The sequence below is a fragment of the Rattus norvegicus genome, chromosome 2 (genome assembly GCF_036323735.1).
Source record: "Rattus norvegicus strain BN/NHsdMcwi chromosome 2, GRCr8, whole genome shotgun sequence".
NCBI classification, from domain to species: domain Eukaryota; kingdom Metazoa; phylum Chordata; class Mammalia; order Rodentia; family Muridae; genus Rattus; species Rattus norvegicus.
In genome coordinates this window covers 45,765,314-45,792,818 of record NC_086020.1, presented here as the reverse complement: position 1 = coordinate 45,792,818, position 27,505 = coordinate 45,765,314, and the positions used below count along the sequence as shown (strand labels likewise).

At 43.0% G+C, this 27,505-nt stretch overlaps 1 long non-coding RNA gene and 1 other non-coding gene across 5 annotated transcripts; one reads left to right on the top strand and one right to left on the bottom strand.

Annotated features, from left to right (window-relative positions):
• Positions 1-1,817: 1,817 nt before the first annotated feature.
• On the top strand, positions 1,818-26,458 carry LOC120100706 (uncharacterized). Of its 4 annotated transcripts, XR_010064088.1 has the most exons (5): positions 1,820-1,955; positions 3,184-3,281; positions 6,388-6,500; positions 6,660-6,761; positions 17,078-26,458. It is a non-coding gene; the product is annotated as an uncharacterized LOC120100706 (long non-coding RNA). The 4 variants fall into 4 exon arrangements; XR_005500649.2 differs by lacking the exon at positions 3,184-3,281 and having other exon boundaries at positions 1,818-1,955; XR_010064086.1 differs by having other exon boundaries at positions 6,388-6,761.
• LOC120101181 (U6 spliceosomal RNA) lies at positions 25,210-25,317 on the bottom strand. Its single transcript, XR_005501578.1, has one exon. It is a non-coding gene; the product is annotated as a U6 spliceosomal RNA (small nuclear RNA).
• Positions 26,459-27,505: the final 1,047 nt, after the last annotated feature.

Sequence of the window (27,505 nt, the reverse complement as noted above, 5' to 3'; positions counted from 1 at the left end):
TTGTGAGATCTAAAGACTGTCATCTGTGTGAAAATCATTTCCCATAGTTTTAAGAAATACTATTGTCATCACTTTTACTTCAAAGCTTGCTTGTGAAGATTTACCATTTGACTGGTAGACCCATAACTTAGCTGCAATTTGTGGTTTAAGGTCTTAAAGTAGCAATGAAAACATGAATGACAGATCTCTCTCTCTCTCTCTCTCTCTCTCTCTCTCTCTCTCTCTCACACACACACACACACACACACACACACACACACACAACTGCAGTGCAACTGGTGTTTATTTTGAAATCACAGTTCTCCTGTCACAGCCTCCTGAATACTGGAATCTCAGACCTGAGACAGCAGGCCTGGCTGCAGAATTTCTGGTCCCTAAACAGCTGAAACTCTCCCTGGCCAAGGTTAAAGAGTAATTGCTGGATTTTTGTTCCTTTCTTGTATTGCTAAATTGTACTGTCTGTGAGGCCGTGGCTTGAAAAGCATTGCTTACTCATGGCTCAGGATAAGAAATTGTACCCACCATACTTCAATCAAGACTATCACAGGGTATTCTTCTTCAGTGACGAGGTAAGAGGATAGCTTAAACTGTTCTCCTCTATGGAACATTAGTATTATTCTCCCCATTGCAGATGCCATTCAAGATTTGGGAGGCCAAGTGCCCTATTTTTGTTTTGTTTTGCCTTTTGATAACTTGACACAAGGTACAAAACTTTCCGAGAAGAGAAAACCGCAATTGAGAAGATGCCTTCCTAAGTTTGGCCTGTGAAGCACTTTGTTAGTGAGTGATTGATGTGGGTAGGCCCAGCTCACTGTGGCAGTGCCACACCTGGGCAGGTGGCTCTGGGGTGCATAGGAAATCAGGCTGAGCAAGCCCTGGGAAACAAGCCAGTAAGCAGTGGTCTGCCATGGCTCCTGCTTTGAGTTCCTGTCTTGCCTTCCTTGGATGACGGACTGTGAAGTGTCAGATGAAGGTCACAGAGATGGCCGATGTCAGAGCCAGGGTACCAAAGCTTTTCCATCACAAACACTGAGTCTTTGTGGGTGACTCAGAGATGGGAACAGTTGTCTCAGAGTGGCCACATCTTTCATTCTTAGCCAAGAAGACATCTGTGCACAGATCGCCAGTCCTCACACAGAGCTGCTTGCCTGGCACCATCCACACAGTTAAGATTCCCTTCCAAACAAGGGCTCAGCATCCTTTCTGTGGCCCTGACTCCCAAACCTTCCCCTTTCATTGTACTTTCCCTCTCCAGTTCCCGTAAGCATTTGGGAGTCCTTCCTTGAATGTAAGGTGTGGAGAAGAAAGAACAATTGTATAAATTAAATGTGAAATCTTTGGCTGAATAAGCACAAAAGGTAAAGATTAGAGCAAGTATTCAGGTTAAAGGGGATTTGCTTATGATTTAGGATAAGATAGGAGAATTAACATATTTTTGTTTGTTTGTTCATTTGAGACAAGGTCTCTCTCTATGAGCCCAGGCCACTGACTCTCCTACCTCAGCCTCTTGAATACTGCAGGTGCAAGTGTGCACCACAGTGCTTAGATAACAGTAAAGACAGTCAATTAGTTGAAAGGCCCATCCTCTGGATGTTGGGCAGCATATACTTTGGGCCCCAAGGAGTTCTCCACAGGTCTACTGTATGGCTAAACGTATCTTGTGCCTAGAGCATACACATTATGCATTTCACTGGGAAATCCCACCTCATGTACAGGGCACAAGGCCATGAGGGGGTGGAAGTGACTAAGTCTGTCCCAAACCATCTGCAACTTCCTGACCCTACTTTGGAAAATCGCATAGACCACATTTATCGTAGGTGAAGGGAGACTTAGCACAGATTGTCCTTAGCTGTTTTACAAGGCTGGTGTGGAAGAAGAGACAAGAAACGGGCTTTGAGCCCTAGAAAGTGCTGGAAGAATGTGAGGAGTGCCTGCCACAGAAGGTTTTAGTTCTGGTGAGTTGATGGGCATGCTGGGAGTTAGGGAATCTTATGTGAAGAAGGACATTGGCAACGTTTCTTACAGCCAGGTGTTAAAGTACTCCAGCTGAGCAGGCAGAATGCCTAGCTCCTTCTTTTCATTGTCCCTTAGCTTTGCTGCCTGTGAACAGCTGTGACAAGTTGGGTTTTGAATGTCCCCTGAAGGTCCATATCGTGAAAGGTTTGTCTCTTAACTATTGGTGGTGGTGGAAAGCTTGGAAGGCAAGGACAGTGGGTGAAAGTCAAGGCACAGGGGCATGCTCCTGAAGGGAATGCGGGGACCTGGACCCCTCTTGGTTTCTCCTTGTTTCTTAGTTGCTGTGTAGTGAGCAAGCTTCCTTTGCGGCATATACTATCTGCGTGCGCTTTGCTACTACAGAAAGCAACAGAGGCGAGCGACCGTGAATCGAAATTCCTGATACCAAACAAACCTTTCATTTACTAAGTTGGCCTCAGATATTTTGCTATAATGGCAGAAGGCAGACTTACACAACGGGGGAGTGTGTAAAGGCCCTTCCCTCCCTGAGTGAAGACGAAAGCTTGCACTGAGCCACAGAGAGGTTGGGTCGCTAACAATGACTACTATTTATTGAGTGCTCACTGTGTGCCAAACAGGATGCTGAGTGGTTTATGAACATGACCTTTTCCAGAATTCCTCATGTTCTAAAATGAAGTCAGCATGATTATGATTCCCATCTTTCAGACAAGGAAACAGAGCGTCAGAGAAGTCTGCTCCCTTGCTTGACATTGTAGTTAGACAACGGCCGGGCTCCTCCTAGAGTCACATTCAGGTGGTCTAAGGATCTAAGGCCTAAACCCCACATTTTCAAACACTGTGGTACACTGTAACCACAAGCTCTCACATAATCCTTGTGCTTTTTGCTTCCTGCCACAAAACACAAACCTGCTGTTGCTATCTAGCTTCTGAAGAGAACAGACATGAAGGAAGGGTTGGGTGCTGATGGTGGCCTGGCACCTCCATTTGCTGGATAGATATGTATGGCCACCGTACACTTATGTGTTTGAATGTTTGGCCCATAGGGAGTGGCACTATTAGGAGGTGTGGCCTTGTTGGAGTAGGCGTGGCCTTGTTGGAGTAGGTGTGGTCTTGTTGGAGGAAGTGTCACTGTGGGGGTGGGCTTTGAGGTCTTCTATGTTCAAGCTACACCCAGTGTGGCACACTGTCTCCTTTCGCTGCCTTTAGATCAAGATGTAGAACTCCCAGCTCCTTCTCCAACACCACATCTGCCTGCACGCCGCCATGCTCCTCACCATGATGATAATGGATCAAACCTCTGAACTGTAAGCCAGCGCCAGTGAAAGGTTTTCCTTTATAAAAGTTGCCTTGGTCATGGTGTCTCTTCACAGCAATAGAAACTCTAAGACAACAGATATCCCTACTTGCCTGACACATCACCGTAGAGTGAGAGTTACAGTTATAGTGGGGCTTGGTGAGGTGGTCATGGCTGAAGCACATCCATGGCTTACTGGTGGGAGCAGTATCTGGTACCCTAGCGTATCCCTCTCTGAAGACCAGGGCATCACACCTCATTTGTCTACTTAGCATCTGCAGAATATCACATTCAACGCCAGGTGCCAGTGCACAATAAGGCGCTTAGAGCCGAGAGAAAGCAGAGGCTGTATGTTGTGGATACAGACTGAGACTTTAGAAAGTAAGTGGAGGGACACAGTTTGGGGGGAACAGTCAAGGCATCTTTTATGAAGGACTTGGAAAGATGGGTGCTAACTCGATGTGAGCAAGCAGAGACTTATCAGAGAGAACTTAGAGAAGATGGCATTGTGAGAAACAGAGCAATAGGTTGCAGGCAAGTTGAAGTGAGTGCTGGCGTTAGTATGTTTCTTGAACTAGATGTGCCTTAAACACGAAGTTCTCAATTTGTGGACGGAGACCCATTGGGAGCTGTCAGTGACCCTTTTATAGGGGTTGCCTAAGACCATTGGAAATGGTAGTTATTTACATTACTACTCATAACAGAAGCAAAAATACAGTTAGGAAGTAGCAGTGAAAATAATTTTATGGTTGGGAGTCACCACAGCGTGAGGAACTGTATTAAAAGGGAGCAACATTAGGAAGGTTGAGAACTACTCCCTTAAACAGTCAAGTCATGATAGTATATGACAGTGACTTCTGGGCTCCTTGGGGAGAGGGATGGAGGAAAGGGAAAGAAATAAAGGAAGGAAGGCAGGAAGGAAGGAAAGAAAGAAGGAAGAAGGAAGGAGGAAGGAGGGAGGAAGGAAGGAGGAAGGAAGGAAGGAAGGAAGGAAGGAAGGAAGGAAGGAAAGAAGGAAGGCAGGAAAGAAAGAAAATGCCAGAAAAAGAATTGGTTTAAATTCTTTGTTCACAGTCTATAGGTAGGGTGGATTTCTGGATGGCTTGAATCAGTAGCCACCAAGTGCCATTAGAGTGCCAGTACTTGGTTCACAACATCATAGCATCAAACAATAAGCTTTTTCTGGCACATCCAACAAGAGAGATTCATTATCTTTCTGAGATACTGCAGGATGGCCTTTCTTTGTGTTTCATTGACTCAATCTGGCTGTGTGGCTGTCTGTCCCTATATACAACAGTGGTAAGGGAATGAAATATGACTGGCTTCCATCAGGGCATTGCGAGCATCGGGCCCTAATGAACACAGCAGTGTGCCCCAGGGTCTTTGGTGCAGTAGGTCTGGGCTTACATTTTGCATCCCAAATGAGCTGTCATGTCACAATTGCATTACTGTTCCGAAGCTGAAGACTGGTATAAAATATGCAAGGGTGACAAATGGTGACGCATCAGCCACTGTGTCTCCTAAAGACAGGGCAGCCCAGTGTCCTGCTTTGGCCCATCAGTTTATGCTGGAGTTCTGGAGTTACAGAATTCTTCACTCTCCAAAGTCCTTAGCCATTTTTACAGAGGAATTTGACATCCAAATGATCACTTGGCTATGGGGTACTTTGAGAATTCATAGGGAGTTTATGTTTGAGGCTTTGGGGGTACAAAATATTTATTAGAGAATAACACTTAAAAATGGAACATGGAGTGGTTTGGTGAGAGAACAGAATTGGATAGAGGAAGAATTTGAGCTCTAATTCAGGCTCAGCAAAGCCTCAAACAGCTTCCGGAGCAAGTGTTTACAGTCAGTTCAGTGACAGGTTGTTCTGACAGTCTCTTCCAGCTCACAAAGGAGAAAGTGGGTCATCAGAAAGCAGAGGTCTTGATAAACATGTGGGGTGGGGATAGGGACACCACAGTTCCAGCTCTATCTTATCTATTTTTCTATACCCCAAACGAGTCGATGCTAAAATGAATACATTTGTTCCAAATAAATAGCAGGATAAATGGCAGATAATAAACTTAAGTTATTCTTCCAACAGGAAAAAATTATTCTATATCGATCCATCCATCTTTAATGGGTAATAGGAGTGAGACTTTGAAATTAGCGACAGGCACTGGAAATGTCAGCTTCAGGAGAAGTCTAATAGGATAGCAACTCATTCGGTTCTCCAGCTCAGGAACCTCCTGGGAGCAAAGGTCTCCTTTAAGTACATGAATCCAAGTACCTACAGGATGCCTGTGGGAGTTGGAGCACAGAGCTGGCTGGAGCACAGAGCTGGTACGGGTTGGGTGGCACAGGTTATAATTACAGAGATAAACCAAAGGCTCCGAGAACATGTGTTGAAAAAAAGCAGGACAAATTAGCTACTGTTAGAACTGTTTGGGAAATTACTCAGAGAGAGACAGACAGACAGACAGACAGACAGCCTGGTGGGAGAAAGTTTGGTGAAGTTAGGGAGAGAATAATGAGAAATATGAAAAAGTTATGTTCCCCTGGACGTGCTTCTTACCTTTCTGGGACATTCTCTCACTTAAGACAACTGACTTTGCTCCCAGACAGCAGAAAAAAACACAATTATTCAAATTAGTCGTTCTTTTCACCTGTTGTTATTTTTCTTTTGTCTTTCTTGATTCCAAGAGAGATAACAAAATGTTGATTTTGTGTGTATGTGTGTGTGTATGTATGTGTGTGTGTGTATGTGTGTGTGTGTGTGAGAGAGAGAGAGAGAGAGAGAGAGAGAGAAAGAGAGAGAGAGAGAGAGAGAGAGAGAGAGAGAGAGAGAGAGAGAGTTTGATGGCTTCCAGAGCATACACTGATAACCCAATATGTTTTAGCTGTGACTTCCTCAGTCACTCTCCAGCTGACATATTGTAGCAGGGTCTCAGTGAAGCCAGAATTCACCATTTTGGATGGTCTGATTCACAGCTTGCCAGGGATGCCCTGTTTTTGTTCCCACATGCTGGGCCTACCACACTTACGTGGCATTTATGTGAGTTATGGGAACCCAATTACCTATTGAGCTATCTCTTGGCCTGGTTATGATAACTTTCTATTATATTTGGGTATAGCATCAACACATCCATTCTCATGAGTGTAACTCCGAGGGATACTCATGGCTGCAGAGGGTAGAAATTGAAAGCAGAACTGTCGGGTGAGTTGACTCCTTCTTTGAGAGTACCAGGTAAGGATTTCTACCCTCCCTGCCCACCTCCCTCCCTCCCTCGCCTTCCCTCACTTCCATTGGCCACTGGCGGTCCTTGGGAGGATGCTGACTCTTAGAAGCATGGCTTTAATTAGTCCCTCTACCTGCATATAGCCATCGCCGTTGTCTCTGTCTTAGAGTCCTCTCCTATCCCAAGGACCAAGAGGCCCACCAGCAGGAAAGCCCTAAGAAAGTATTGAAGAATTCAACTCGGCTAGGAGGATGGAAATGAATTCAATTGTAAGTCATTTCTGTTGTTTGATGAACTCTTTATCTAAACTGGAGACACTTCGATGGGGATCGGTAACTTTTCTGGAACATCATACTGAGGGAACAGGGCTGTTGTATAGTCCAAGTCACCTGCCAAAAGGGTGGTAAGACTGTTCATGGCGAGGGTGCTCAGTGAGCATTAGCAATGATTAAGGATGACAGGTAGGAAAGGAAAAAAAGAAGAGTGCACCTTTTCTCCTTTGCCATGGTAGCTACCAGCGATCAGATAATACGCAGTGAGGGCTTTTAACATCTTTACATTATCATCACATTTACATCTATCATTAGCAAGTCATTTTAGTAAACTAACAAATATTTAGTATTTAGTAACAGGTATTTTCTTCCACAGGTAAAAACAGATGTGGGGCTTTCTTGAGCCATTTATACCTATTTTAAATTGTTACCAGGGGTGTGTGTGTGTGTGTGTGTGTGTGTGTGTGTGTGTGTGTGTGTGTGATGTATGTATATGTGTGGTATATGTGTAAGTGGGGGCTGGAGGACATACGAAGATGTGGTGGTTTGAACATGCTTGGCCCATTGAGGAGTGGCACTATTAGGAGGTGTGGCCTTGTTGGAGTAGCTGTGACTGTGTTGGAGGAAGTGTATCACAGTGGGTGTAGGCTTTAAGACGCTCTTCTTAGCTGCCTGGGAGCAGTCTTCTCCTAGCAGCCTTCAGATGAAGATGTAGAACCCTCAGCTCCTCCAGCACCATGCCTGTCTGAATACTGCCATACTTCTATCTTGATGATATTGGACTGAACCTCTGATTTAATTGGCCAGCCCCAATTAAATGTTATGCTTATAAGAGTTGTCTTGATCATGCAATAAAACCCTAACCAAGACAGGTGACATCTTACATCTTCTTTTTTTGCACTATTTTATTGAAATAGGGACTGCCTAGACTACGCAGTGAGCTCAAGTTCCCTGTGTATGTCTGTTTGTGTGTGTGTGTGTGTGTGTATGTGTGTGCGTATGTGTGTGTGTGTGTGTATCTCCTAATATCCATTTTGCTTAACATTCTTAACAGCATGAGTCACTTTACTAAATAGTGGAGTATCAACTACAGCTAACTTGTTTTATAGTTAGTTCAATTTTTATTTGAACTAACAGTATTTGTATTTTTGTTTTATTTTATTATATGTTCAGTGACTTTTACTAATATTGTGCATTAAGCTAAAATAGCATGTGCATATAAACTGACCATAGTATAGTGGACAGTGAAACAGAGCTCAGGATTAATAAATAGGGTTGGCTGCCAAGTGTTTATGGATGAGACATAATTCCAATTTTGGTCTAGTGAGCTAATTATTATACCTGTAGACTTACTAGGAGATCATGCAGTTTGTGGGAGAAAAATAGTGAAAGAATAATCTGACTTTTCTATCCTAATCTAGTTTCCTTTTCTAGGCTTTTCCTCCCAAGTTACCAAGGACTATGTTTGAAATGACTTTACCTATTAGGCATTGCTAATCTCACTCATGGAATCAGACTTAACCTCTGTGAAGTTTTTTCCTTAAAAGACTGATAAGTGGTGTTGAGGATGCTGCTCAAGAATTGACTGAAGCCACACTCCCCAAAGCCTTCACAAAATTATGAACCTATGCACAATCCTGATTAGAATCAGACCTCGGAGTTCACTGCAAAGCCAGGAACTGTGAAATTTTAGTTCATCACACATTGTCTGAACGTTGCTCTAAGCCTTCTATTAGACTTTCTCCATATAATAATCTCATATGGTTCCAATCTTTCAGAGCAAGGGCAATTCATGGTGAGTGTACTCAAACAGCAATGCCAAAAATATTCAAATACTGCGGAAGTTCTGAGCTGGAGAGATCCAAAATGTTTTCGGCTCTATGCTTCACTCACTGTAGGAACATATTTCTCACCCTCCTTCAGGGACACAAAGCCGCAACTCCAGGGGGTGGGCAATTGGTTTCATTGTTGAGTGACTTTAACTAGAGCACTTTCTCAGAATGAGTCAAGTCGTGTGACTGAACACATTACCTCAGAGGACTAGAGACAAAAGTTTGCACTGTGCCTTCCTCAACTCTATTCGTTCAAACTCGAACTTCTCCAACATAACTGTGTTTGGAGACAGGGCTTTGGGAAGATCCTGAAGGCGACTAAAGTCGTAGGGGACTGAAATGATTGGTGGCTCCATGAGGTAAGGAAGAAAGACGGGGAATCTCTAACAACAGCTCATGTCAGGACACAGCAAGAAAGTGTGGCTCTCTGTAAACCACAAAGGGACCCCCATGAGAAACCAAACTTCTAAATCCTGGATGTTCAGCCTCGCGGCCTCTAGAACAATGAGGAATCTATTCCTTTTCTTTTCTTTTTTCTTTTTCTTTTTTTTAAAGTCACCTAGACTATGCTATTTTGTTATGACAGCCTGAGCTGAGTGGGACGCTCTGTGTGTGTGTGTGTGTGTGTGTGTGTGTGTGTGTGTATTCTTTTCTATGCCTTCAAGTTATCTTATCATCCATTACTCTCTCTCCTTCTGCTCCTTCACCACCACCACCACCACCACCACCACCATCATCATCAGAGTATAATTTTCGGGAGCCAGTTCTGTTCTCCTACCATGTTTCCGGGATTCAACACAGCTCATAGACCCGTGTAACAATCATTTTTGCTTGCAGGGTCATCTCACCAGATAAAGCATCCATCTATTCTCTAAAATTAACATCCACAAAGAATTCCCTTGTTTACTTCATACTATAGTTAGGCTGCTCTCCAGACTGAATGCCTACTGTGAGGTAACTACAGTTTGTGTTGGCCTCATCAAAATCATCTTGTTAGAACTGTGCTAGGTATTCTGAGAGCCTTGAGATTTTGTGTCTGCTTGTGGACCAGACATGGAACCACATTGATCTCTATCTTTCAAAACACACACTAGGGCTGGGGGTGTAGCTTGGTACAAGAACACTTGACTAGCATGAGTGAAGCTCTGGGTTCTATTTCTAATATTATAAAAACAAAAACCTACCACGACTATCAGCACCACCAAAGCCACAAAGCAAACATAAACCTGACTCCTACCCCATACAAGAAACAAAAACCCACCAGGAAATACATTATACACAGGTTAAAGTTACAGTTACCCAACCATCCTTGTAGTTTTGAGTTGAGCTTCTTCCTGGACTTTGCAGCTTAGTAACTATCTCTTGAATTACCAAATAGAAGTCATATTTTTTAAATGTGAAGGTTTTAAAGAACGTTATTTCAACATACGTGGTGGTTTAAATAGGTATGGACCCTATTAGACTCATGTGTTTAGATGCTTGGCCTATTAGAAGGTGTGGCATTTTGGAACCATTGACCATAAATAATCCCTGAAATCCTGTTCATACCCCAAGATAGGCATGGGAGATATGAACATTGGGTAGCAATGAGATGGTACATTGTGAAGTATAAGCTATTAATTAATAAGCTGGCTTGTTAATTTAACAAGTATTTATTGAGTAATCATGAGTTAGATATTCAAGAGCTGGTATGGGTCATTGAAAACCCTCCAGCTTTGCAATACTTATACACTAGAATGAGGGGACAGACATAATATAGCAGTCAGTTACATGCTATTTTGGAAGATGCTAACTGCTATGGAAAACACAAAAACGGAGCTTGAGGCAAGCATTCTTTCTCATCACAGCATAGATCCCACAGCAGACCCCACTAATGTGATTATCGTCCTTTCTGCTTCTACTTATTGCCTCTATCCTAACTGTGAGCAGAGTGATTAATTTAGAAATTTATTACTTATTTCACATACGCCTAATGGAAGGTTGCTGTAGAGTATGATCATTAATTCAGCTTGGGAAACAGTCACTGAGTTATTTATTAGACTAACAGCTTGTAGTCTTATTTAGTAGCATTATATTTGATTTTGAAAATGCCTCCATTCAGTCAATTGATGAACCATCCATCATTTAGGCAATATGTATTTATGGACTGCTTATTACTTAGAAGGCTAAATTATACGTACATATATTAGCGTTGCCACAGAATTATGAGCTCTAGAACTCTTGTGTGTTTGTCAGGAAATTGTTAGGTATTTAGACATCTGAAGTTAAAAAATGACAGTGTATTTCAAGTCAGTGAGTACACTTACAGTATGACCGTTTGGTTATTTTGTTTTATTTATGTAAGAGCACACTAGTTGGCCTCACAATTGCTCCTGGTAGATATGTTACCATGGTCTCCTCATCTCATATGAAGGTAAATGTAAGATTCCAGAAAGACTGATGAGGCATTGACACTACAGTGATGGGCTCAGGTCTCAGTGCCACACACCGTTTGGTTCAAGTATCTTCCGAGGGCCCTCAGTGCGTTCCCCAGCTAGACCCTCCCTCCAGGGTACTCCTCTACTTCTGGATTTTGTGTCTGCATCTGGTGTCAAAAGGTTCCAGATAATTAAGAGTTACAGAGCACCCCAGGGTCAGCTTCTCTCTAGGCCAGATATTGGTAAGTGCAGTAGGAGACTAGAGAGGTTTAAAAAAAAAAAAGAGGGTGAGGAAAAATGTGCAGAGTAGGAATCCACCATGTTGGTCGGCCATGTTGGTTTCCCCTTCTTTTTCTTATTATTGTTTCCAGCTTGCTGCTCACCCTTCTCCTCTTAAATACAGGCCTTTATGGAAGGGGGGATGATGTCTTGCATAGCCTTGTATTTCCAGCTTTCAACCAAAACAAGAACTTTCCCCATACAAGTGGTTTTGAAGAAAAGAATCCTTCCTTTAACATCACACTATGTGGACAGTGATCTTTTTCCATGAGTTAAAGCTCTTTTTGTATTTTTGTATTGACTCTGAGTTTATATTTTAACCTCCCTATAATCTGAGTTTATATTTTAACCTCCCTATAATCAAATAATCCCCCCCCCCTCTCTCTCTCTCTCTCTCTCTCTCTCTCTCTCTCTCTCTCTCTCCCCTCCCTCCCTCTCCTCCTCCTCTTCCTCCTCCTCCTTCTTCCTCTCTCTCTCTCTCCTCCCTCCCTCCCTCCCTCTCCTCCTCCTCCTCTTTCTCCTCCTCTTCCTCCTCCTCCTTCCTCTTCCTCCTCCTCCTCTTCCTCTTCCTCCTCTTTCTCCCTCTCTCTCTCTCTCTCTCTCTCTCTCTCTCTCTCTCTCTCTCTCTCTCCTCCCTCCCTCCCTCCCTCTCCTCCTCCCTCTCCTCCTCCTCCTCCTCCCCCTCCTCCTCCTCCTCCTCCTCCTCCTCCTCCTCCCCCTCCTTCTTCCTCTCTCTCTCTCTTCTGAGACAGGGTTTCTCTGTGTAGCCCTGGCTGTCCTGGAACTTGCTCTGTAGACCAGGCTAGCCTCACACTCAGGGATTCAACCACCTCTGCTTCCCAAGTGCTGGGGTTAAAGCCATGTACCACCACACCCAGCCAAAGAATATTTTCAAATACAGCATATATTATAAAACAAAGTCCTACACTAGGCATAAAGACTAGACAACACCCTAAGCAACGATGAACCAAGATGTCCCATGAGAATACACACCAACTCACCACATGATCTCACTGTTGGCATCATGACAGACTGCTCACGGTCACCAGATGAGGGACAGAAAGCCAGGTTTTTCGATGTGCCTTGTCTCTCAGTGACTCTCTGATGGAACTTTTAGACACACATCTTTGTATTTTGTATTTGCTGGTCACCTCCAGTGCATATCTTCTTTTTTTTCGTTCTTTCTTTTTTTCGGAGCTGGGGACCGAACCCAGGGCCTTGCGCTTGCTAGGCAAGCGCTCTACCGCTGAGCCAAATCCCCAACCCCCAGTGCACATCTTCTTAACTTTGGACTGTTTCCATGAGGATTGGAGCAACATCTTTATTGCAAAGAAGCTGTGTTATCGCAGGAAGAGCTCCTACTTGAGACATGTGCATACATCCTTTAGAACTGAGTATTCTCTGAGACTCGGGATCATGGTGGATTAGAAGGACACAGTCCCCGGAGTTAGGTGGCTTTGGAGCTTACCAGCTTCGAGTGGCTATAAATTCTTGAGAAGTCAGCCATCTTTGCTGGATCAGGACTCGTGCTTCGTATCAGAGAGCACTGGAAATGAGTCACTCTGGGATTTCATTTCAAGCCACAAGAACTAAAAATGCAAGTACATTTCCCAATGCGAAACACAGCCAGCAATCTTCCATTTAACTTCCTCAAATTGTCATGTTTCTCAAAACTCTCAACCTCTTCACTGAGCATAGATGGATTTCCTTGTTGGCCCATGTTGTCATCTGCCCTATAGAGATGCCCAGGGTTTCCTCACTACCCATGTGTCCTCCTTGAAGGAAAGCCTGTGATGAAGCCAAAGCTATCTGCTCCAGAACCTGTGTTTTGCTGAGCTGGTATGTAGTGCATTCCCGCATACTCATAAAGGCCTGGTTTGGTTCTCTAGCACCTCGTGAACTAGATCTAACAGCACATACCTATACTACCAGCATTTAGGAGGTAGAAGCAGGGAGATTAGAGGTCTAAGGCCATCCTCAGCCCCATAGTAAGTTATTGGCAGCTTGAGTTATAGGATACCCGGAGTAAAACAAACAAACAAACAAACAAAGACAAACTAACAACTACAAAACCCATGCGCTTCAGAATTAGATGACCTGAATTAAAACCTATCAACCTGCCTTGCCAGGAGAGGGCTTCTGAACCCTCCTAGAATATAGTTTCATGCCTTTAAAAAGGAGAAACAATAGTAGTAACACCATAGAGTCAGCGTATTACGCAGCAAGTTCTCTGCAAAAATTAACCTCTTTTTCACACTTTAGCAATGTAATGTGGCTGAGTACAGGATTTTTAAGGACACACTTTCTCGTTAAAAATCTCAGTGCTAACAGTTATTAGTTAAGTAACAGTGGACAAGTTGACTAGTTGGTTACTATTTCCTCATGTCTTCAGATATAAAGCAGAAATAGTAATATTATTACTTAATAGGTCAATTTAAGGATCAAATGAATTAATATTTGATAAGTGGTTAGAACCAATGGGAATACATCAAGCTTGGTCTTCATATTAGGTAAGAGTATTATGAAGGGATGGATGGTGATGTAGGATTCTCCTCGGGTATAGTAGTGGGTCAAAACCTTGATCTCAGGTAGGAGTAACTTGAGCCAATCTTGCCAACACCAAATTCTGTGGGATTTTGAAATCATGCTTTTGTTTTTTTATCAGGCCCAGGTAAGACAAACTTGAGTAACTCTAGACTGAAGTAAGGCCAGAATCCTTGAAGCATCCGTTAACAATTTTCCCTTACTACAGTCAATAATCCTTTTGAAGTTCCTCCACAAATTGTTGAACCTTCATAATCTAACAAAGCAGAACATATCTAAGATTTTCAGGGACTATAATCCTAATGCGCATCTATGAAGAATTTAGGAAGTCCTGAGTCTCTGTTTCTAACTTACGGGCTACGTATTGCCTAAGATGACCTGTAGCTCAACTTCACTCAGTGACCAAACTTGTCAACTTCACTTGGGCACTTGGTATAAATTCCCACAGCTCCCCTGGCTAGACCTATGGCATGGGCGTGTAGGTCAGATGACAATCTGAAGAGTTAGTTCTCTTCTTCTCTCAGTAGGTCCTAGGGATCAAACTGGCCATCAAGCTTGTCAGCTTGTTGGCAAGGTCGGCTCAGTTAGCAAAGGCACTTGCTACCAAGCTGCACGACCTGAGGTCCTGGAGCCCATGTTGTAGAAGGACACATGCATGCCCATGTTCCCCCACCAAACAATTAAATGTACATTTTTTAAATAAAAAACTTATTTTACTTGTATAAATATTTTGCCCGTATGTATACACATGCATCACCCGTGTATCTCGTGCCTGTAGAGGTCAGGAGATGGCATTCGATACGCAGCTGGAGTTGCCTACAGTTATGAAACACTGTGTGGGTGCTAGAACTGAACCCAGGTACTCTGAGAATGGCAAGCCATCACTCCAGCCCTGGTAATTTTTTAAAGCATATATAGCTACCTAAGTAACTATGTTGCTCTTTAGACTTATTAACTGGAAAAAAAAAGTGAGTAACCTCTTTTTTTAGTGTGGGAAGCTTTGAATATTTATAGAAAACACATGACTAACAGAAAATATACACGTAAGAGGTGCACATGCAAATGCAGTGCTTCATTACATTAAAAGCCTGTGGACCTCGTGAAGGAAGGAAGCGGCTTACTACACTGAAAAGAGGTGGCTAAGCGGTGGAGCTCACCAACAGAGCACAGACACCGCCACATTCCTGAGGGCCTCAGGGGCTGGGGGTAGGCAACGGGTTCAGATGACTGCAGCTAAAGAGTCAGGATTACTGTTCTGTGTGACCTCTGTCCTCCTTTTGATAACACGTGACCTATTCCACCGATGACAGCAACAGCCCTTTTAATCAGGGAGAGACATGTAAATACAATAATGGTTTTCATTTATTTACGTTATAGAGTATTTTCATTTTCAAATGACTTCAGCATGCTCAAATGCATTTCAGTTGGTTAGACACCTTCTTTCATTTTTTCCTTTTCTCTTCCCTCTTCCCTCTTCCCTTCTTTCTTCCCTCCTCTCTCTCTCTCTGTCTCTCTCTGTCTCTCTCTGTCTCTGTCTCTCTGTCTCTCTGTCTCTCTCTCTCTCTCTGTCTCTCTCTCTCTCTCTCTGTCTCTCTCTCTCTCTCTCTCTCTGTCTCTCTCTCTCTCTCTCTGAGATAGGGTCACTGGGTAGCCTTGGCTGGCCTGGAACTTTCTGTGTAGACCAGGCCGATCTTCTGACCGAGATCCACTTGACTCTGCCTCCTAAGTACTGGGATAAAGCATGGGTCACCATGCCCAGTGGATATGCAATTTTCTCCTTCCTTGAGACATGATAAATGTGATGATATTAAGATTCAGAGAAATCAAATGATGAGCAGAAGTTTATACCAAAGTCATAAAGAAAGAGTTGGGAGCTACAGTGTAGCTTCGTTGTTAAATGCTTGCCTAGCATGTGAAAGGCCCTGAGTTTCACTATTTGCAACACACACACACACACACACACACACACACACACACACACACACACATACACATACACACACACATACACACACACATACACACACACATACACACACATACACACACACCACATACACACACACCACATACACACACACACACACACACACACACACACACACTACCACCACCAATAGCAACAATATTGAATTCATTTCTTCTCAAGTCCCTGCCTCTGCTTCAAAATAAACCCATTCCAAATTATGAATGTATCGTATTCACACCATGGCTATGTTTATCAAATCAAAATCTCAAAAAACGATTTTGAGATTGTAACATTCATCTCCTTTGCTCACGGCTCAACTAATCCTTGGGGATTCCAGATTTGTCTTTTCTATTTCTGGAAGATTTGTAGGAGAAGGGGTGGGATTTCTATGGCTTGGACATTAAATATTCTCCTAAAAGCTCATGTATTTAAAGTTTGCTGAAGGGTTGGGGATTTAGCTCAGTGGTAGAGCCCTTGCCTAGGAAGCGCAAGGCCCTGGGTTCGGTCCCCAGCTCCGAAAAAAAAGAACCAAAAAAAATAAATAAATAAAGTTTGCTGAGGATAGTGAATACACTAGGAGGTGGGCCTTGGCGGGTGGACCTCAGGCCGCTCTGTTTGGATTCTGTGGATGAGGTGAGTGGGTTTGCTCTGCTGTCCGCTCCTGGTAGGGCATACTGCCTTTTATAGGCCCCACCAATGGTCTGTCAGGTCACAGATAGAACTCTCCAGAACTATAAACCAAGTCTCCTCTCACTTCATAAATCACTTCAGGTATTTGCTGTGCTAACACTGACATAGGAAACATTTGACCCACACCCAACCTAGGTCCCTATGAGAGTGAGAGTCTCCCAACATCACATTCATAATTCTCTTGTGTGCACTGACTGTTTCCCAGATTATAAAGAAATTTTGTGGATGCTGTTTTGGAAAATTTAGAATGTACAGAGTATGTTAAGGAAATAAATTCCATCCCCCAAAGTAATCTCTGTTATTTCCTTTGATATGATTCTCCCATTTGATTAACAATTTCAGCTGACACTGTACAAAGCTCGAAGTGGTTTCGTTGGTTCTGTGTCAGCTGCTGAATGGTGGCTGTGGCACGGTCTGACACGTCCAGCTCCACTCAGTGTTTTCTATCTTGCCCATTCACTTAGGAACACAGAGAAATACATAGTGATTTTCCCACACCCTAAAGTTTTCCTTAAAATCTTGTATATTTGTTTAAGGAATATACTATAGATTATTTAAATGTTTTCCTACTATTGGTCATAGGTTTGATACCTACTTTGTCGCGCGCCCAACGTCTTGCCAGCAAGAATGACGCGCGGACACCAGGATCCTTCTGCAGCAAAGCGTTTATTACATCTTGAAGAGGAAAGAGCGAGCCCCAAAATGGCGCTGCTTATATACACCCTAATGTGGCATGTCCACGCCTGATTGGTTGCTTACCCATGATCTCATAGGCACGCCCCGGAGTGGGCAAAGACCTGGCACGAAGGCACTCTTGCACATGCGCACAGTTAACTTCCTGAAAGGAAGTCGGCTGGCGCGGCGAAGGCTGGCGCCATCTTGTAATGGCGGAGGCTATCCTGGCCTTCCACGTGGGGCGCAGTGGAAGCCAGCGCCATCTAGCGGTGGCGAATGTTATTGCGGCCCTCTACACTACTTTTTGTTGTTCTATAAGGTATTGAGTTTTTTACTCTGGATTCTTGAGGTAGGGTCTCACTTTCCTCCGTGGCTGGCTTGTAACGTATTCTGTAGCCTTGGCTGGGGTCAAACTCACTGCACTCTTCCCACCTAGGCCTCCTGCGAGCTGGGATTGCAGGCGTCTGCCATCATACCTTGATTTGCATCTAAGTTTTCTGTTTTAGAATTAATTCTATAATAAAATACCTTGACATGATTCTCCAGGTCTCTAATATCTTTACAGTCCAGTCTTAGAACATGAATTATTGGCTTAATATTGGCTCAATATTGGCTTAATGTTGGCTCAATATTGGAACAATAGTTTGTACCATATACTTCATCACCCGGAAGCTCAATTGTCATATCTTCTGTAGTCTGTTTTGAGTTTTTCCTAAGAGATTTATTTATTTGTTTATTTATTTATATCTTGCCTCAAATGGATGCTACCTTAATTATTTTTCTGTGCTGCCGGCTTTTCTCTTCCAGTATTTCTCTTACTATGCTGAATGCTTGATTTTTCATTTATTTTAACATCACTAGGACAGGTTCATAAAGCCATCTTTTAAATTAGACTTGAATCAAATTTATAGACGAATCGTGTTTTAGAAACATATATTTCAATTATTATAATTATGTTCTTAGATTTTTATTTTTGCAAATTCTCTGTTGTTTATGCACCTAAATTCATGTGGATCTTGCTTAGGTAATTTCTACCGGCTTTTAATGTTTTTGAATTACAAATGAGTGTTTCTCCCTATGTATCATACAACTTTTCTGGTTGTGGTGGTTTAAACAAAAATGGGCCCCACAGACTCACAGGGAGAGGCACTATTAGGCAGTATTGAAGTAGGTAGAGTGTTTTTGGAAGAAATGAGTCACTGGGGCTGGGCTTTGAGGCCTTAGAAGTTCAAGGCAGGCCTAGAGGCTTATTGTCTCTTCCTCCTGCCAGTGGATCCAAATGTAGAAGAACTCTTGGCTACATCTTCAGGACCATGCCTGCCTGCAGGCCACCATGCTTCCTACTGTGATGATAATGGCCTAAACTCTGAACTGTAAGCCAGCCCCAGTTAAATATGTTTCTCTTTTTTCTTTTTCCTTTTTTTTTTTTTTTCCAGAGCTGAGGACCGAACCCAGAGCCTTATGCTTACTAGGCAAGCGCTCTACCACTGAGCTAAATCCCCAACCCCTAACTGTTTTTCTTTGTAAGAGTTGCCATGGCCATGGTGTCTCTTCCCAGCAATAGAATCCTAAGACACGGGTATATGGTACACATAGTAATTACTGCATATTTTGTATTACCGTGTACTGTGTATTACTGTCTACTGTAGCGTTCTTTGTTTTACTAAAAACTTTATAATTGGAGCAGCTGGATTTTCTAAGTGGATAATCTGGTAGTGATCTAATCTCTTCCTTATCGTTCTATTATTTCTGTTTCGGGGATATTGGAGATGCATAAGAAATGCAACATCTAAAGCAATCTCTCCTTCCTCTCTCACTCCTACAACAAAAATCGCTAACCAAAGATGAGGCTGAGACAAAGGAGGGCAGAGTGGGAGTCGATGCCTATCTGGGACAAAGGGCTGAAGGAAATGCCTGGGGCTGCAGTGCCCACGGCTTCTGCAGTTCTGGTACCCGGCCAGGGGCTTGCCCAAGACAGCTGTGGGCTGAACTGATTTTTTTTGTGGTCAGTGATCTGCCACCTTTGTTCACCCAGTTCCTCTTCTCTTCGCCTAAACCGTGGGTCTTGGTCTTCCTCCTCATTTACTGGACCAAGGGCCACGCCCCCTCCTCACTTACTGGGTCGGGGGCCACGCCCACTTCTCACTTACTGGGTCGGGGGCCACGCCCCCCCTCACTTACTGGGCCAAGGGCTAAGCCCACAGCCTCTATATGCAGGAGAGGAGTTGCAAATAAGCATCTCACCTCAGTGGGAACGTATTTATCTCTCTTACGGTACACCGGTCTCTTCTTCGTGTTATCAAGAGCAACTCTCACTAAGGGCTCTTGTAACAGTTTCCCGAATGCCTCCTCCTCTCCTACTAAGTTTGTAGATTACCGTTTAATGTAAACCGGGATGCCCTTTACTGAGGAATTTTCAGGACTTTCTCTAGTAGTTAGAATAGAGCTCAAGCTCAGCCTGGCCCGGAGTCTGTCTCTTCTACTTGTTCTTGGCATTTCTTCCACTCTGATGCTTTTCCTTCACACAGCAGGGGCGTTTCAACCCCACGGCCTCTGGATTGCTATTTCCTCTTTCCCTTTCTCTTGGCATGCCTTAGCATCTGGTTCCACCCAGGCTTCCTTTCTGTTATCTGTATCTTGATCCTGGCTGCTCTCGGCATATCCTGTTTCTTTACTTCATGGAATTTGCAATAATCTATAACGATCTTGGCTATTCGCTCACTTAGTAAGTGTTTTTGCCTTCTGGAATGTAGACTCTGCAGTGACTGGAAATACCGTGTTGCTTCCTTCTGAATCCCTGAATCCACATGGAAGTCATACAACAATTACTGAGTTAGGATGTTACTCTAGTTTCCTTTCTGTTGCTATGATACAGCATTCTGTGCATTTCAGCTCACAGGTTACAGTCCTTGCTTCAGGGGAGTCAGGGGGAGAACCCAAGTAGAAACTTGAAACAGAAACCATGCAGAAAAAGTGCTTGCTGGCTGGATCTTTCAGGCGCATGCTAAGCTAGCTTCTTACACAGCCTCTGACCACACGGAATATGGTGGGCTGAGTCCTCCTTGCAATTCGCAATCTGATAAGCCTCTTTGTGCTGTTCAACAGTTGGGCAGGCTGGCCTGGAGAATCCAAGACAACTTGACTTGCAAGCCTGACATTTGACATCTCTAGCATGATGGTGTTAAGGGACACACATCTCTCTTGTCTGGTAGCTCAGGAAAAGAAAGCCCAAAGAAACCCAGATCACAAATACTTGGGGAAATATCTAGTTTACTTTTAGGATCAGGTGAGAATTATCTAGGAGACCACGGTATTAGAAGAAGGTACTGTGGTTTGTTCATGCCCAGTCTTGATTCTTTAAAGTGACAAGGTCAGGGATGGGACATTTTCTAGGTGATGAGGTCATGGAGCATCTCACAGCAAGTTTCTGTCTCTTCTCAAGAGACTGAGTTATATCTCTCTGGGCTAAATTAGGTCTCTGTGAACTAGATCGAGTCCCATGGGACTAGACCAGTCACCACAAGAACGAGTTACTATAACTTGAACTCACCCGTTACTCTCTCTCCTTCTACGAATCAGCTCAGAACCTTCATCTATGTCTCACAGACAACCTTCGGATCCCAGTTGCCTGATATCAAACTCTCCTGACAACAGGACTATGAACTAAAGCTGAACTTCGCTAACAATAGGTTGTGATGTCATCTGCGGTCAAATTTTGCGAACAGTACATGCAACCACCAAAAACTAATTCAGAAATCAAATGCGTAATGGGTCCAAGGTGTCCCTGGAGGCACTCGCCTGGGCTGTGTCACGTGGCTTCAGTGCAGCCTTGGCTCTGAACGTGTCGCATGTGTCTTCTGCTCTGTGCATGTTGCCACACCATGCGATGTCAACAAACACTGACCATGTCGCCTCTGCTCAGACGCAAGGGACTTTTTTTTCTTTTCTTTTCTTTTTTTCAGAGCTGGAGACCGAACCCAGGGCCTTGCACTTGCTAGCAAGCGCTCTACCACTGAGCTAAATCCCCAACCCCTCAAGGGACTTTTACACATTCCGATCTTCAGTGTTTTCACGGGAGAGGAAAAGTTTCCTGCTTTTCTAGACAGGTAGTAATTTAATTACAGAAGACAGAGTTTCAGTATTTCCTTGCCAGGTTCCTCAGCACGTAAGTTTCAGATTAATATGCTTTTGAGTTGTATGGTGTTTTGATGTTCGATTTTTAAATTTTTCCTGTTTAAGTTGCTGACTCGAGGTTCACAAGGAAAAAAAAAAGCACTAAGCAAATTCTGGCTCGATATTAAGACGCAATCTCCAGTAATTACTGAATTGTCTCTGAGTTATGTGCCTGACCTTTGTGCTATGTATTCACACAGTGTAGTATTCTCAATGTTGACGTCTATAAAATCAAAATATTAAGCAACTCTTAAAAGGATGTTTTGTGTGTCCTGGATTATCAAGGTTCAGCCAAGATTTAATTCTTTGTGTAAAAACAAATGGGTATAAAAATGAGCATGCCTGTCTTGTTGACATGTAAATTTACGTTCATCTTTAAAGCAAAGGATGCTAAAGGATGACTTTGAAACAATTTTTGTTTGTATACCTAATTTGTTTTTCCTATTTATTTTATCTATTTATTTTAGATGCTTATATATCCAGAGCCATGTAAAAATTTCTTAGGTAGAAAAGGGTCATAAATGGAAAAAACATGAAGAAGCCTTGAGTTATGGATTTTGTTTAGTAGAAATACTTTAAGTGAATTTTGGCATATCAGGAAGAGTATTTTCCAGAACAACATGAATCCCTGCTATTAATTGGACTTATTTGTTACATATTTAACTGATAAAAATTAAATGCCTTTCAAAGAAACACAATGATTATATAAGAAAGAGAGGCTTCGTGTTGAGCACAATAGCTTAGCTTCAGGCAATTTGTTGTAGCAACTGGAATGGACTAAGGTGGGGTCATTAATACCTCAAAAGATGTTATCACAGATTTATATTTCTGAAACACATTACTCAATAAACGTCATTATTGTTGTTATTGCTATTATTATTTGAAGTGTTAAGAAGCAGTGCTGGGGGGACTTACCTACCGTGAAAGAGGATTTGAATCTGATCCTTAGGACTGCAAAATAAGGAGACCTTGGCTAAACCTAATTATAAATGTCTTTAATTACAGGAATTCAAATAAATGTTCCAGGACATACAGTAACTATTTTTTTTAAAGCTTTGAAGATCATTTCCATGCAGCTGAAGACATAGAATGTGCTCAACAAATATTTGCTTGTTGTTCAATTAACTTTTATCCTTTCTTCAGAAAGAGTGGTTAAGGTTCCATTTAGTTCACTTTGACGTAAATAGCATTTCGGCTGTGTCACAAAAGTCCTATCTAGAATGACTCCTCCATGGAGAACCATTTTGTGTGGATTTTATTTTATTTTTAAGCAGAACTGTTTTCTTTTTGTTTTGTTTTGGTGCTGGGGTTTGAACTCAGGCTTCACATATGCTAAACATGTGTACTGTGATGACCATAAGCAGGTGTACTGTGATGACGATAAACACGTGTACTGTGATGACCGTAATCAGGTGTACTATAGTGACCAATGGCCCCAGCTTGAGCAGTATTATCATGTATTACTCATGATGTTCATGCAGAGTGACCAGCTCTCAAACTGCAAACAATGTCAACATATAATGATGTTGAAGTAACATCAGAGGGAAGTGATCTGCTATTGACTAGTGATGTCTGACCTCATCTACTAAAGGAGTGGCTCAGATAAATTTTTTTCAAAAGTTTTCTTGCATTTATTTGTGTGTGTGTGTGTGTGTGTGTGTGTGTGAAAGAGAGAGCTCTGTGTGTGTGTGTGTACATGTGTGCACATGTGTGAGCACATATATGTGGAAGTCAAAGGATAACTTTTAGAAAATTGTTCTTTTCTTCCAACATAGTGGGTTTCTGGGACTCGAACTCAGATCACCACATTTGGTGGCAAGCTCCTCCACTCATTGAAGCCATTTTACTGCTTTCTGATACAGAACTTATTTTCTATCCTCTCTACTGCTCTGAGAAGCAACAGTGGTCTCAAAGGCTCTTCTTAAAGTGAGGAAGAAAAATCATAAAATCTTTACTGAATCTGCCCCTGGTAAGTTCCCAAGCAAAGCAGAGAAAGCAGAAAATATATGTTTAATATCTTTTTCATGAAACTATTTAAAACTGCTAAGAAGATACCAAGATGGGGATGAGGAGTTTTGGATTCGTGTGACTGGAGGAAAGAGAGGCTCAGCAAGGAGAATAAAAGGGGGGAGGAGTCTGTGGAAGAACAAAACACAAAGCAGGAAAATGATATCGCTATGTGCTCTCGATATCTGGTTCTTAATACACAAAAGCAACTCTTCCTGGAACCCTGATAGAAAGATTCCAGTAGGCAGGTCAGCCAAGGGGCAGCAGGGAGCCTTCTACTTAACATTCTGGCTGCCTGGGCTGAAGGCAGGTGGGGCACATTTGCTTTCAAGCCCAGTTTTGGCTACCACATATAGAAAAAGGATTTCTGTATTTCCAGAGAGGAGCTACTATCCACAAGAGGACAAAATCTATCTAGCTGTTGCTGTTGTGAAATAAATGTGTAGAAATAGCATAGCCAAGAGTGATGAATAAAGGCTGTGCTCTTTTTTTTTAGCTAATAAAGCACTTTCGGTATGTGTGTGCTTGCACGTGCACGCACACGCAAGCAGGCCAGAAGACACTGTGGCTGTCATTCCTTAGGTGTTCTCTATCTTGAGTTTCAAGACAGGATCTCTCACTGGCCTTGATCTAGTCATGTAGATTAAATGACAGCCAGGGAGCGGCGGGGACACACTCATCTCTGCATCCCCAGTGCTGGCATTACAAGATTACAAGTGTGCACTACCACATCTGGGTATTTCTCCCCCCCAAACACACACCACATGCACTCACACATACACACTTACTCACACACACCACACTCACACACACACTCACACACACTCACTCACTCACACACACCACACACACACACTCACACACACAGTCACACACACCACACTCACACACACATACACTAAGGCATTCACACATACACACACATACACTAAGGCATTCACACACACACAAACACACACACGATCTTCATGCTGGTAAGGCAAGCCCCTTGCCAGCTGAGTACCTCTCTGTCAGGGTTCCAGGAAGAGCTGCTTTTGTTTTTTAAGAACCAGATATTAAGAGCACATAGTGACACTGTTTTCCCGATTTGTTTTTTGTGTTTTTAGCGTTACCCCCTAGTAGTGATACATCTTCAAATGACCACATAGCTGAAAAACCAGTTCCTTGGCTGACAGGTGAATTCGCTGAGACCAACACGGAGCTGTTTAAGAATCCTACACTTGGGGCTGGAGAGATGGCTCAGTGGTTAAGAGCACTGACTGCTCTTCCAGAGGTCCTGAGTTCAATTCCCAGCAACCACATGGTGGCTCACAAGAATCCTACATTTACATGTCTTATTTCATTGAATTTATTTAAAAGAATATCCATGGCACTGTTGTGTTTTATAAGAAAGAGAGAGAGAGAGAGAGAGAGAGAGAGAGAGAGAGAGAGAGAGAAAGAACAGGGATATGTTTGGTGGAAGTGCGGTGTGGTGTGGGGAGGGAATGCCTCTGCAGGTCCATGCTGAGGCATCCCTTCCCTCTGAGGTACCAGTCACACAGTGAGCATAATACAGAACAGAGTTTACTTAGGGTAATGGAAGGGAGGGGGGGGGAGAGAGAGAGAGAGAGAGAGAGAGAGAGAGAGAGAGGAATTTCAATTGAGAAAATGACTTCATAAGAGCATTTTTGTAATTGGTGACTGATGTAGAAGGGGCCAGCCTACTGTGGGTGGTGTCATCCCTGGGCTGGTAGTCCTGGGTTCTATAAGAAAGCAGCCCAAGCAAGCCATGATGAGCAAGTCAATAAGCAGCACCCCTCCATGGCCTCTGCTTTGGCTCCTGTCTCCAATTTCCTGCCCAGTTGGAGTTCCTGTCCTGGATTTTTATGGAACACTTCACAAATTTGCCTGTCATCCTTGCACAGGGGCCATGCTAATCTTCTCTTTATTGTTCTGATTTTTAGTATATGTGCTGTCAAAGTGAGCAGTGTCCTGGCTTGTTAAAATAATGAGCAATGATGTAGAAGTTTTCAAATAAACACTTTCCTTCCAAAGTTGCTTTGGTCATGGTGTTTCCAGCAATAGTGACCCTAACTAAGGCAACCGGTGATGCCTTAATGCACAGAATGCTTTGTTTTTGACTTTTTTGTTTTGTTTTGTTTTTTCTTTTTATTGATCCTTTATTTGTTTTCATTTTCCATTTGTGGTTTGTGTGTGTGCGTGCTTCTTGGTTTTGTTTCTTGCTTTTATTTAATTTTATTTTGAGAGAGAATTTGAAGTTTGGTCGATAGGAAGATGGGAAGGATCCGGGAAGTGTTGGAAGATGAGAAAGCATGATCAAAATCTATTGTATGATTTCTTTTCAATTTAAAAATAAAATTAAAAGAAAGGAAGAATAAAGAAACTGAAATTAGACCATGGAGCATGTTGATTTTCATGGCCCATGCCTTGTCTACACTGGCTTGAAACTCAGCCTTCCTTTCGTTCCTGTAGAGTGCTTAGATGTACAGCAGACTCTTGAAGATTTAAGAGACAACACACACACACACACACACACACACACACACACACTAGAAGAGGCCTGATCAATACAGATCCTGGAAGACAGAACTTTGTCCTCAGTTGTGGCTTCAAGGGTCAGGGAACCCTCTATTTCATCATCTGTAACCAGTCTTTAGAAGATGGGCAAGATTGCAAAGGATAACATTAGGTGTTCATCTGGGCCATGCCTAAAAGTGGCACACACAACACTTCATCCTTTTGTCCATTAGCAAGTCATGTGACAACACCTAACTATATAGAATTCTGGGAAATGTAGTCCAATTTTGAATCCAGGAAGAAAATAAAAGGGTTTTGTGATTTAAGTCTGGCACAGAATTGGCTCTGTAGCAACAGAAGAACTTCAGGTTTGACACCGCATCTAGTTTTGGGGAACCCCTTAACACTACTAGTAACATTAGATGCCATATCCATACTCTCACCAACTTGCCCTCTTTTTCTCTTTCTTCTTTCTTGTCTTAGATGTGAATCAAAATTTTATTTTTCTACTAATCAACCAATTAATTAATTAATTTTATATCCAGATCAGTGCTTCCCCTCCCTTCTCTCCTCCCAGTCCCTCCCTCTCATTTCCCCTCCTCCTATGCTCGCCTCCCTTTCTCCTCAGAGAAAAGGAGACATCCCATGGATATCAACCTGCGTCGGCATATCAAGTTGGGGGCACCTTCTTCTATTGAAGCTAGACAATAGCTGTTCAATTAGGGGAAAGGGAGGCAAAAGAGTCAGAGACAACCCCTGCTCCTGCTGTTAGAGGTCCCACATGAGGACCAAGCTGTACATCTGTTACATGTGTGCAGGGGGACTAGGTCCATCCCATGTATGTTCTCTGGCTGGTGGTTCAGTCTCTGTGAGTTCCTATGTATCCAGATTACTTGATTTTGTAGGTTTTTTTTATGGCGTTCTAGACTTTTCTGGCTCTTTCAATCCTTTGTCCCCTTCTTCTACAAGATTCCCTGAGCTCTGCCTAATGTTTGTCTGTGGGTCTCTGCATCTGTTTTCACCAGCTGCTGGGTGAGCCACTCAGTTAACTGCTATGCTAGCCTCCTCTGTCTGCAAGTACAGCAGGGCATCATTAATAGAGTCAGAGTAGGCTCTCTCATAGCATGGGGCTCAAGTTGAGCCAGTCCTTAGTTGAACAATCCCTCTGTTTCTGCTCCCTTTTTATCCCTGAACTTCTTATAGGCAGGAAAAATTGTGTGTGGAAGGTTTTGTGACTGGGTTGGTATCCCCACCCCTCTATTGGAAGTCTTGCCTGATTACGAGAAGTGACAGTCTCTTGTTCCACATCTCCTGTTGCTAGGAGTCTTAGCTAGGGTCACCCTCATACATTCATGGGAGTTTTCATTGTCCCAGATTTCTAGCTTGTCCAATATATACCTGCACCCATACACACAGTGATTCCCGTTCCGTCTCCCACCATCTTCCTCACACTTCGTCTCTCCTGTTCCCCTCAACCTTTCTCCCACCTAGTTCCCTCCATTCATCTACTCTAGATGTCTATTTTATTTCCCCTTCTCAGTGAGGTTCAAAAATTTCTCCCTTGGGCCCTACTTGCTATTTAGGTTTTTTGGGGTCTATGATTTGAGGTATGGTTATCTTGTATTTTTAGGCTAATGT